The sequence below is a fragment of the Lotus japonicus genome, chromosome 2, assembly GCF_012489685.1.
Source record: "Lotus japonicus ecotype B-129 chromosome 2, LjGifu_v1.2".
NCBI lineage: Eukaryota > Viridiplantae > Streptophyta > Magnoliopsida > Fabales > Fabaceae > Lotus > Lotus japonicus.
In genome coordinates, this window is record NC_080042.1 from 70,641,743 (window position 1) to 70,655,577 (window position 13,835).

Genomic DNA, 13,835 nt, shown 5'->3' on the forward strand with positions numbered 1-13,835 from the left:
GTTTATGAATAATTGCACTACTTTTGACAATTTTATCTTAGTTTCCTATTATTATTATTATTATTATTTTCAAGGCTTAGTTAGGTATGAGTTCTCTATAAAATAGAGTTTTTTTTTTGGTACCTACTACATTTCTATTTTATGAGTCCTTAGTTGCAAAGAAAATAGTGGTTTTCTAGTCTTAGGTTGTTAAGAGGGTGTTTTTCCTTGTGGTTTTCCCAACATGAGAGGGTTGTTCTCATGGTTTATTATCTATCATTAATAATATCTTTCTCTTTTAGGAAAAAAATAGTGGTTTTTGTTCCCTTCCAAAATTAATTCAATCCCTCACCCCTCCCATTTAAAAACCCAACCATGTCTTGGTAACCAGTGAGGAGTTTCGCCAGTTCCTTGTCCTCATCTGAAACAAAAATTCTAGTGGTGAAATTTGAGCTAGTTGTTAAATAATAAGCCCATAAAATTTAAAAGTTGATTATGAACCTGGAATTGCTTTGACAGATAGCAAGGTATGCATAAAGGTGATCAATTGCTAATGAGGACAGATAGCAAGGTATACAAAAATTCTAGGCAGCAAGCATGGTGAAGACATGAAATCATTAGCAATCATATATCAGCAGCAAGCATCAGACATCTTCCACTCACTCACACAATGAAAGCAAAGGTATATCAGTAGAAAAAGCGAACCAGATCAAATGCATCAATTCAGTGCAGAAACAGAAAACCTCCAGTAGCAGAATTGATAAATAAACCTCTGCAGTCCAACCACCTTTAGCACGTCTTATAGGGCCAGTGGTCCTCCTTGTACATAAAATTATTCACATGAGAAAAATCAATATATAAACATCACACTGAAGATTTGTCAAAATAGATAAATTTTCCACTAGTATAATGGGAGTTAGCTACTATTGAAGAATGGGAAATTAAGCCAATGCCAGATAGGCATAAAACATGCAGTCAAGCAAACTTCCCTCAAGGTTTAACAAGATGATCACATTTCTAAGTTAAGGCTCCATAGCACTGATGCAAATTCACATCAGTCTACAAAATTGACCTGAGAGAAGCTTGATTTGCAGGAGCTCATATATATAGAAAAGAAACACAGATAGATTAGTTTTAAAGATATTACCATGTTTTCCATCCTATGCATCTTAAAATCCTTAAGCTCGCTTTCCAAATCCAGCAAGTGACTGCTAAAAAATAGAATACTCCTTTCTCTCCAAATCCCTTCTTGATCCTTGATGCCACATTTTAGAGTGAACTTTGATATTAAAATAGTGAAACATATAATCTTTCAAAAACTAGGTTTGATTAATAATAAAAAAGGATGGAAGAAGGAGAAATCATCCATACATCTTTTGTATCAATGCGCTCAAGACTCAAGAGAACTACTTGACTATCTTGATCACCTGTAGTAAGATGATCACCAAACTTGTCAAATTAAATAGCAAGTGGGTGTTAAGAGGAGACTTTCTCAATACAGTAAAGTGCATCAGTATAGAGATTTTGAAATACTCAATTCTCAGCACAATACAGAAACCTACTGATGTCATAATTACACACAACTATTTAAATTTCTACTACCGAAAAAAGATCCATGATAACTGATAAGTCCTAGCTCTACAGAAAGAATTACACTAAAATACTGAGAAGATAATAATAAATGAGATAATAATAAATACTGAGCATTTTTTTATTGCAACTGAAATAATTACACTAAAAATAAAATTTAGAAAAATGATTCCCCTAATGATTTTTCTTAAATAAAATAAAATAAAATAAATACGGGAAAAATTATTCATTAAGAACAAAGTGAGTTATTTTTCTGTGAACTAACCGAGTTTATTTTTAGCTTAATTACACTTTTTATCCCTATAATTTCATAAATGCGCTGTATACTTTCAATTGCTCTATTTAAGTCATATACTTAACCATATGCATAAACTTTCTCTATTTTCACATTTGTTCTTTGTGGACTGCTTTGGATTCGTGGTTTTGAAAACTAAATACCCGTGCCTTGCACGGGTACAAAATACTAGTATATCATCATTTTCATGTATCATTTTTTTAGGCCCACCTACCTAATTTTCCACCCTACTTTCTTTTTAAAATCCCAAAATTATCCTCTTTTTCTTTCACTTTCATCCCTCACCCCTCATAGTCTCATTTATCGGGTATTCACAACTGAGTATGTTGAAAATATGTTATTGGATTTTTAAAAATCCAGTATGTTCTGTCGGTATGTTTAAATTTTTGAATTCTTTACAAGTTAGATTGCTAAATACATAACGGTTTTAAAACTCAAGCTAGACACAAAAACTTCATGCGAAAAATGTCGAGTTATAAAAATTGGAGTTCTTATCTCTAAACAATACTGAGCCCCCGAAAGCATTTGATTTTGTATTCCAGAAATAGAAAATTCGTAACACATGTTTCAGTTTACTTTCGGGCTTTTCAAATCTCGGAACATATATCTTTTTATACCTGTTTTATATTGCTGGTTTTATTTTCTAGAACCACACGTTTTGACTAAGAGCATTATAGTATAGTATTTTACTACATTAAAGAGGGTGGAAAATTGAGTGAAAAATTGTTGAGAATTTAGTGCGGAGTTGAAGTCTCATATGTCTATCTCTATGTTACATATGGTGTAGGGTTCACCTCACAACTTAGGCCATTCCATGTCTCACTCCCAATGTCTATTAGATGAAACCTATGAATGGTTTCGTTCGAGAATGTTGGTTATTATTATTAAAGCTTGTCTTGCAAAGTTCTATGGACTTGCACTGAGGTACAAGACTGAAGATATAGCATATGGCAAATCACAGACACAATATATTTCAGTTTCTTTTTATCTTTTTGCTATGGATATTATTTTTACACGAATGGCAAGGTCCATACATTGTACCTTTCAAGGATTGTAATCATGTTTGCTATCATAGGATATGTTCACGTAAGATGAAGTGAATAAGAACAGAAATACTTAAAAAAATTAATATAATCACTTAAGTAAGGGGTGATTTATGTTGTGCCTGATTTCTCTTAAATAAAGTCACATATATGAGTTATGTGAATGAAAATGGGTTCGCTAGAAGAATCAGCCTCAACCTGATATAAATGTTATTAGCTCGAACATGATCGAATGTTTAATAAATTGTGTAAAATATTGGAATTAATTGAAAAAAAGTAAATCAAACTAGCTTTTTAATTTCAAGATGATGAATGCTTTCGCTTTAATTAAGTACTTTCTTACTTTTATTTCGTTAATCAATACTTTAAAAACACTCCTTAATCTTACAACAAGTTTAGTTCAAATGTGAATCCTCTATGTTGATTCCAACATAATTTAATATCTTCAGTACACCATAGTTGACCTGATGTATGGTATTTTGGCCAAATACCTTGAATCCTTTAAATGTTTAGAATGGGATAAGGAATGTTTGGTGATTGCTGATGGAAAATTATCTCCTAATCTATATTGTGCTCTGTTTAGGTGCAACGAAAAGCATAATGTTGCAACAATATACAAAACGCATGTGACAATCACATAAATCAAGAAAAATAATATCAGACTAAACTAGGTTTTGCAGAACTTATTTGCTAAACAAGTTCTTATCACAAGCTCTACAATGCAGAATAGTTTTTGGCAGTGCTCTGTTTAAACAAGGTCTCAACATGCGTGATCTTGACAATGCTTTGTTTAAGTGTGTGCTTGCAATTTTGTATTTACGTTCAAAGCACATTCGCTCAAAAGACATAAATCTATATATATATGTAAAGGAGACTTGAGGTTTTGCATGTATTAAATGCATTAAACCATAAAGCTCCGATACATTTATATTAAATATATTAAAAAATAACAAAAAATATTAAATATATTAAAAACTGAAAAAAATTTATATAATAAAAAACTATTCAACTACTTATATTAAATAATAACATCCATAAACTTAAAATTGACTTGAGCTTTGCATTTTACAAATATTAAAAATTAAAATTAATAATAAATAATTTATATAATATACTTTTAAATCTATCTATCTATCTATCTATCTTATATATATATATATATAAATATATGTAAAGCTCACTTCAGCTATAAGTATTAAATGCATTAAAGAATGAAAGTTAAACAAATTTCTATTCAACTTTCAATATACATCAACTTATTATTAATTATTAATTAGTGATTGTTAAACTTTTCAATTTCTCATATTTTAGATTAAATATTAATATTATTTAAATTATAATTATTAATTACTACATGAGGGAAATTTTAAGTAATAATAATAAATGAAATTGACTAACTTTACATTAATAAAAATATTAGATTCATTTCTACTTCCTAAATTTGTTTATTTCTGCTTCCTAAAAAACAATATTAGATAGTTAATAGTAATTTTTTATACTTTTTTTAATTGTAAAACTTTCTAATTTGTTATATATTAAAATTAAAATTAATTTTATAATAATTATTCATCATAAGTTGAGGAAATTTTAAAAAATAACAAATAAAACTTATTACTATTTTTATGCTACCTACTAAAATGTAAAGGTTACTTTGAACCTTTGTATTAACATTTTCCTTTGTATTAAATAAATTAAATTAAAATATTAAAAATAAATAAATTTGTGTAAGTTATTAGCTATTGAACTACTTACTAAAATGTATAACTCAATTGAAATTTTGTTATAAATAGACCACAAAACAAAAACAAAAAATTATTTGTATTATATACATTAAACTAAACTAAAAACTGATCAATAATTTTTTTAGATCAATTAGTTATTCAACTACCAACTAATTTTCATGTTTGTTTTATAAGGTAGAACAATACATAACAAAAGACCCTTGAAACATAACACTTTAGTTCTCTATAAAAGAGCGAAAAAAATGAAACAAAAACTCAAATAAACAAACACTACACTTTTATTTGAGGTAGGAAGGTTAATACGCGTTAATATAATGATTTAATAAAATATTTAATTAGATACAAAAATATTTTAAAAATATATAAATGCCAGTCATTTATTTTTTAATTGAACTATCATAAAAAATTTCATTAAATATATTAAGCAGTAAAATCTCCCTACCTTTGCATTAAAATAAAGGAAGCAATATATAGATAATTTATTTGTAATTAATATATTAAATAAAAAAATGAAAGAAATTGTATTGTCAAAAGTAATTCAACTACCTGAATTGAATAATAATATTCATAAACATAAAAATTGACTTGAATTTTGCATTAAGAAAAAATAACTAAAATTAAAGCTGATTAATGACAAAATTAAATAACGTTAGAAATAAATAATTTAGATAACAAATATTTAAATTTAAAAATGAAACTATAAGGTATTTACTATTAACTATAATGTATGTGTGTTTTATTTGACGAAAAAAATTTCAATATAATTTTATGATCTTATTATGAATTAGGAAAAATAATTTTGAGCAAGGTTAATAGATAAGTTATGACCAAGGTTGAATAAATATAAATTTAATATATAATAATTAATCTATTTAATTTATATCTTATTATAGTTGAAAAAGATGATATTACTCTATTTTTCTCAATTTTAACATGTGTAAACATGTTTGGGAAATTGTGTCCCAAAAAATGACTTTCTCGGTAAAAAGTAAAAAAAATGGTAAACAACTTTTTTTATGGCATTAAATACTTATCGCTTAATTTTTTTTTTTTTCAAATGAACTGTATTATTTTTCACATTATTAAATAAATAAATAATATTTTTTTAAAATGATCCAATGCTGATTATTTAATATTAATTATTAAATTTGAGTAAAATTAATTTATTTACATAGAAAATTATTATTTATTTTTAAATGAAAAATATTTTAATATTTATGTAAGAATTTAAACTATAATCATTGTTATTTAATGTTAAAATTTTTGTAAAGAATTCCGTGCAACGCACGGGTATAATATCTAGTTAGATGTATATTGAAACTACATTGGAATGTGCAACAACAAAAATATAAATACACCGGTCTTTCACATTTTCCGGTCAAAAATTAGTTTCCATAAAAACCAAATAAAGAATGTGATACGGTATGAGATGTATCATATATCACAACATGTAAACGTCACAAAACACTTTTGTAAATTCTACTGACAAGAAAACAAATAAAAATGAAAGCACTTTTAATTTGTTCTATCTTTCTCTATTTCACTTTCATATATATCCCTTTATGCTACGAGGTGTAGTGATAAAAATGATTTTCTGAAAATGTCATTTGTTAGAAGGATGGCCCTGAACAAATTTAGGACAACATGGACCTAAAAAAATGTCCATCTCCCTCTACTTGTTTTTAGTTCGGTCTTTAACCAGGATAATTATCATGTTGTTCTTTGTTAAATATGAAAATCTTGAAAAAAAAAACTCGCAAAGAAATTTTTGACATAATCACTTTTAGGGAAAAATTAGTAGGGATATTTTGTTAGAAAATTTGCATGAAATCAACTTTGCAAGGTAGTTCAAAAAAAAAACTTTGCAAGGATTTTAAACCGCCAAAGATGATTTTATTAGGATTAAAATTTGTACTCTCATCCTTATAAGGATTTAGTTTACTTGCCACTAAACCGACATCTTTCAGTAGGTAACTACATTTTTTTAATACCTTGGAAAGCTAAATTACATCATTAAGAGATTGATCCATGGATCTCCTCTCTCCAACCCATACATCAACTCTTATTACCTCTTGTGCTATTATTCGGGGACAACTGTCAAAAATGGTAAATCTATATATATATATATATATATATATATATATAAGTAAAACACACTTGAACCATTACATTAAATACATTAGTAAAGATTGCATGTATTATAATTTATTAAGTAATAAAAAATTATCTTTGTAATAAATATATTAAATAATAAGATTAAAAACTGAAAAAAAAAATTTATATTGTCAAAAGCTATTCAACTACATACATTAAATATTCAAGAAAATACATATGTTAAATAATATAGTTATAACTTTAAAAAATAACTTGAATTGACAAATATAAAGAATTAAAATTAATTGATTAGAAATAATATTTATAATTAATTAATTTAGAAAAAATATATTTAAAATTAATAATTATTTTTATTAAATAATTATTGATAGTTAAAATTATCATAGAGTAACTTTTGTATTTAACTACATATATGATGACAAATAAATTAAATATATTAAAAACTAAGTTAATTAAATTAGGAGATATATATTAAATATGTTATGCATGTCATGTTTGTTACCAAAGATAATAGAATAGCTTAATTAAATTTATTTGTCAAAATAGTTTAATTTTAAATTTTTTGTCGATTATAGTTATAATTTTGATTTCAAATATGTTTTCTACTAATATTTAATATGAGTTTATAACCTCCTATGAGGTTTATTATTGTTGTACAATAGACTAAAAATGTAGTATACGATGAAGTATTTAATAAACCTTTTAAATAAAATTATATTTGATATAGCTACAATATTTCTTCTCAAGTGTTAACTAAGTCCTTATAAGTACTAAGCAATGTAATATCCAATATTTGATGTAGTATGCAATGTAGTATATTTCATGTAGTATGCAATATTTCTTCTTAGGAATCTTTTTAACTAAGACCTTATAATTTATTTGTGTTAATCACATGTATTCTCTACTGAGGCAATCATGTACTACTCAAGTGTAGTGAAAGTTAAAGGTCTATCATAAAGTGCATTCCTTAATAACGGAATCTCAGGTTGATCGATTTGTGTTTTCAAATTGTCTTATGAAGTTTTATAATTTTTTACTTTCTATAAAACTATAAAAATTTATGGAATAAGATAAATTATTATCTTAATTCATAATTAAGTTAAAAAATATATGCTCTTACAAACAATATATTAACTAATTAAATACTCATTATGCAATAAATAGTATAATTTTTATATATGTTTCGACATTAAACTCTTATTAGCACACTTCCCATAAAGTTTCAACTGAAAACACTACTTTCATGGCTAAATTATGAAAGTAAGAGATAAATATCACTTTATAAAAGTCATTTTTACCTTTATAGATGATTTTACACAAACACATACTAAATTATTCAGCTCTAATTATATATTTTCATCATTTTACTTAATATTGACAGTGCATCACTATTTAAACATATAATCACCAAATAAATTGAAAATAATTTTTATTAAAGAAACATAAAATATAAAAAATGTGCTTTAATATACTAAAAATTAACCCAAGTGGGGTGAGGAGCTTAGTTGGCAACGCAGGCTGAGTGTGGGTGAAGAGCTATCGGGTTCGATCCTCACACAATACACTCTGGGGAGGGATGAGAAGTCTTAATTGTGACTAAATCTCAAATCTGTAGGTATATCTAAAGGGTGACCGGTACCAAATGTTTATACAAAAAAATACTAAAAAATTAGTGTACAATTCTTTATTGAGTTTCATTAATGTAAGTACATTACATATGTTTATCATATTCTTAATTATCTACTATTCAATAATTTTTCATATTACCTAAATTATTTTTCCAAATATTAGACATATACTTAAAAATAAACCCGTGCAACAATTTCTAGTATAAGGTATGGAAAGAGTATGTCCAAGTCATTATTATGACGTGGCTTATCCCGCACTCCCATCCACGTTCAACCAACCGGCAACATGAGGAAATGAAGCCCAAAGGCCCAAACTTTGTAGTCCGAAGTAAAGTTGGATGTGATTTTTGTACACACTTAATGGTCTTAGTTGGCCAGTAAAATATATCATCATTTTCGTGTATCATTTTTTTTAGGCCCACCAACCTAATTTTCCACTCTACTTTCTTTTTAAAATTCCAAAATTATCCTCTTTTTCTTTCACTTTCATCCCTCACCCCTCATAGTCTCATTTATCAGGTCTTCAAAACTGGGTATGTTGAAAACATGTTATTGGATTTTTAAAAATCCAGTATGTTCTGTCGGTATGTTTAAATTTTTGAATTCTTTACAAGTTAGATTGCTAAATACATAACGGTTTTAAAACTCAAGACACAAAAACTTCATGCGAAAAATGTCGAGTTATAAAAATTGGAGTTCTTATTCCTAACACTTTGTTTGGTAGAGAAGAGAGAGATAAAGAAGAGAGAGTAGAGAAAAAAGAAGATGAGTAGAGAGAAAGAGGTGAGAAATAGAGTAGATTTATAAGTTGTTTGGTATGATAGAGATGTAGAAGAGAAATATGAGAAATAATGATGCGGAATCTCTCTCCTTTCGTTTGGTTAAATAGAAACAGAGAAGAGAGAGTATTACTATTGTATAAAATGACATATTTACCCTAAATGTAAAATATTAAAACTCAATTATAGGTATATTTGGTATAAATATATTTATATGAAATATTTATTATAAAATAATTTGTATGGTATTTATTATAAATATATTTTTTAATTATTTCTTTCAAATATTTTTTATAATATTTTTTGTATTGTATATTGGAAGAAGTTTGAATGAAATTAAACTGAAATGTAAAAAAAAAAAAAAACAGTTGAACGGTTCAAGAAAGGAGGGTGGGTATAAATGGAACAAACAAGAAAATGGCTTTCCTCTCTTCAATCTCTTCTCAAAATGGAGGGACTCCAAAAAGTAGATATGGCCCACCATTTTACTCTCTCTCCCCCTCTCTTTGATCAAACCAAATAAGATTACTTTATAATCTCCACTCTAACTCTCTCTACTCTATCTCTCTCTCTCTCACCATTCCACCCTCTACCAAGCATAGTGTAAATGTCGAGTTATAACACATGTTTCAGTTTACTTCCAGGCTTTTCAGATCTCGGAACATAATATGTATCTTTTTATAGTTGTTTTATATTGCTGGTTTTATTTTCTAGAACCACATGTTTTGACTAAGAGCATTATAGTATTTTACTACATTAAAGAGGGTGGAAAATTGAGTGGAAAATTGTTGAGAATTCAAGTGCGGAGTTGAAGTCTCATATGTCTATCTCTATGTTACATATGGTGCAGGGTTCACCTCACAACTTAGGCCATTCCATGTCTCACTCCCAATGTCTATTGAATGAAACCTATGAATGGTTTCGTTCAAGAAGGTCGGTTATTATTATTAAAGCTTGTCTTGCAACGTTCTATGGACTTGCAGTGAGGTACAAGACTGAAGAAATGGCAAATGGCAAATCACAGACACAATATATTTCAGTTTCTTTTTGTCCTTTTGCTATGGATATTATTTTTACACGAATGGCAAGGTCCATACATTGTTCCTTTCAAGGATTGTAATCATGTTTACTATCATAGGATATGTTACGTGAGATGAAGTGAATAAGAACAGAAATACTTAAAAAAATTAATAGAATCACTCAAGTAAGGGGCGATTTATGTTGTGCCTGATTTCGCTTAAATAAAGTCACATATATGAGTTTTGTGAATGAAAATGTGTTCACTAGAAGAATGAGCCTCAACATGATATAAATGTTATTAGCTCGAACATGATCGAGAAATGTTTAATAAATTGTGTAAAATATTGGAATTAATTGAAAAAAAAAGTAAATCAAACTAGCTTTTTAATTTCAAGATGATGAATGCTTTCGCTTTAATTAAGTACTTTCTTACTTTTATTTCGTTAATCAATACTTTAAAAACACTCCTTAATCTTACAAGTTTAGTTCAAATGTGAATCCTCTATGTTGCTTCCGACATAATTTGATATCTTCAGTACACCATAGTTAACCTGATGTATGGTATTTTGGCCAAATACCTTGAATCCTTTAAATGTTTAAAATGAGATAATGAATGTTCGGTGATTGCTGATGGAAAATTATCTCATAATCCATATTGTGCTCTGTTTAGGTGCAACGAAAAGCATAATGTTGCAATAATATACATAACGCATGTGACAATCACATAAATCAAGAAAAATAATATCGGACTAAACTAGGTTTTGCAGAACTTATTTGCTAAACAAGTTCTTATCACAAGCTATACAATGCAGAATAGTTTTTGGCAGTGCTCTGTCTAAACAAGGTCTCAACACGTGTGATCTTGACAATGCTTTGTTTAAGTGTGTGCTTGCAATTTTGTATTTACGTTCAAAGCACATCCGCTCAAAAGACATAAATTAGATGAATATTCAAACTGCATTGAAATGTGCAATAACAAAAATACAAATACACCGGTCTTTCACATTTGCCGGTCAAAAATTAGTTTCCATAAAAATCAAATAAAGAATGTGATACGATATAAGATGTATCATATATCACAACTTGTAAATTCATAGGTTGTGGGGTAGTTTAGGGTCACACGAAATCCACACTCATTTCATAGCTAAGTTTCATACTCATTTTAGATTATTTTATAGTGTTTTGGTTGGCCAAAATGACTATATAGCCCATTATCGTCCTGGTCAGCCCAAAGACTACACGATCAAGTGATCGTCAAGCTGGTCAATCGAACGACCAAACACATAACTCTCACTTTCTAAGTTACCGACTTAACAAAAGGCTAAGTTGATAGAATTGATAGTCAAGTTCACCTAAAGTGACTTGAAGGTCAAGTTCTCCTACACCATGTTGATTTAATGGTCAAAGTGTCTTAAAGTTACCAATGACCGGACAAAGATGCAAAATGATAGTCAAACATTCAGATGTGTAGAGAATAGCTTTTATTAATATTATCTAAATTGAATTTCATAAATATATGTATATATATTTTTGAAACTTTCATTAATATACACACACACACACTTATATTGTTTAACTAGTTTTACACAAATAAATAATGGAGTTGCTGCCATAAAACATTACATCTATTCTGTCTCTTACCACTCCAAAGGATGCTTGTAGGCTCTCCCTCGTTTCCAAGAATTTATGTTCTACTGCTGATCCCGACACTGTTTGGGATCGTGTTCTCCCTCTCGATTCTCATTCCATCGTTTCTCAATCTCCTTCCATTTCCAACGCTCCTTCCAAGGAAGCTCTCTACCTCACTCTCTCTGATCACTCTATCATCATCGAAGAGGGTAAAAAGGTACGTACTTTCATCATCAATCTCATCTGATTGTTCAATTTCTCATATTAGGGGTTTTCAATCGAAGTATCAATTGACATTAGAGTGTTCTCTGATTAATGTCTGAAATGCATGTAGAGCTTTCAATTGGACAGAAAGAGTTGGAAGAAGCGTTACATGCTTGGTACTGGAGATCTACCCATTGGTTTGGTTGACGATGAGCGTCACTGGCGTTGGACAACGCTCCTAGTGTCAAGGTCATATTTTGGATACATTGTAATTGTTTTAACTTAATTCAATGAAAAGGGAACTAGGTTAATTAGTTGATTCAACAACCTCATGAATAGTGAAAAATTTACAATTAGAGTTTTTTTGTTAAGCTTGTCGTTCTTTCTTTGATTCAACACCCTCTTGAAATGGTTGGTCAGTGGCGGATCCTGTAAGTTGGAGATTTTCACCTGCCGAAACCGATGATTTCCGCCCGAAACAAACCGAACCTGTCTGGGGGACATGCCTAGTGTCATCATCGACAAGGGTAAAAAGGTATGTACTTTCATCATCAATCTCATTTGATTGTTCAATTTCTCATATTAGGGGTTTTCAATCGAAGTATCAATTGACATTTGGGTAAGTTGGAAGAAGCGTTACATGCTTGGTGCCAGAGATCTATCCATTGGTTTGGTTGACGATGCGTCGCTGGCGTTGGACAACGCTCCCAGAGTCAAGGTCAGATTTTAGATACATTGTAATTGTTTTAACTTAATTTAATGAACTGGGAACCAAGTTACTTTGTTGATTCAACAACCTCTTGAATAGTGAAAATTTTACAATTAGTTTTTTTTTTCATCTTGTTGTTCTATCTTTGATTCAACCCCCTCTTAAAAACTTTGGAGTATATTAAAGTTGGGTAATAGTTGATGATGTTGCTGCAATTGCCATTTCCATTTTATTCCTTAGTACTCTTAGATTAGAATTCAGGTTATTGCTTATTACTCTGCCTAAATAAGCTAGTTGTGACCCTTTATAAGAATTTATTTAGCAATACCTCTAGATAATGTTTGACCTTAATGAACTATCTTAAATTCATTTGTCATGTGGCAATTTCCGTATCATTGAAATTCGCATATTCAATTTGATTTGTTGATGTTTATATAAATGACTTCTTCTTTTTCTTCTTCCCCTATTGCAATATTTGGTTCTAATATTATTACATACTTGTGAAATATTTAATTTTAAATGCATCAGTAATCTGATAAGATAGAATACTATCAAAAGAGTAGTATTGAAGTTATTATTCTTTTACTGAGCTATTGTTAGTTAACATTACCCTAGAAATACTCATTTAGTGCTATTGACATTCTTTCCTATATCCTTAACTTTTCAACGTGTGCAAAATTTTGGACAGGTTTCCTGAAGTTATTGCACTTTTGCATACGTGGTGGCTTGTAATTATTGGGAAGATAACAAAAATTCCTTGACCCCAAATATTCAGTATGAAGCTTTTCTTGTGTTCAAGATTTTCAGTATCTTTAAATTTTATTCTCTGGTGTTATCAGTCGACATCGTATGTGGTTATAACATCAGCAAAAATGTCAATTTGTATCTTGACTCATTGGAAGGTGAGGCGCACGACCAAGTAGAGAGATTACTAATTCAAGTGTGAGAAGTGATGAGTGGTTGGAGATTGAGATGAAGAGCTCTTCAATTAAGGCCTAGAAGATGAAGTCGTCGAGATGTGTGTTATTGAGATTAATGATTTTATTAAGAGCAGTCTCATTATTGAAGGAATAGAAGTTAGACCTATGGAGGACAATTAAGC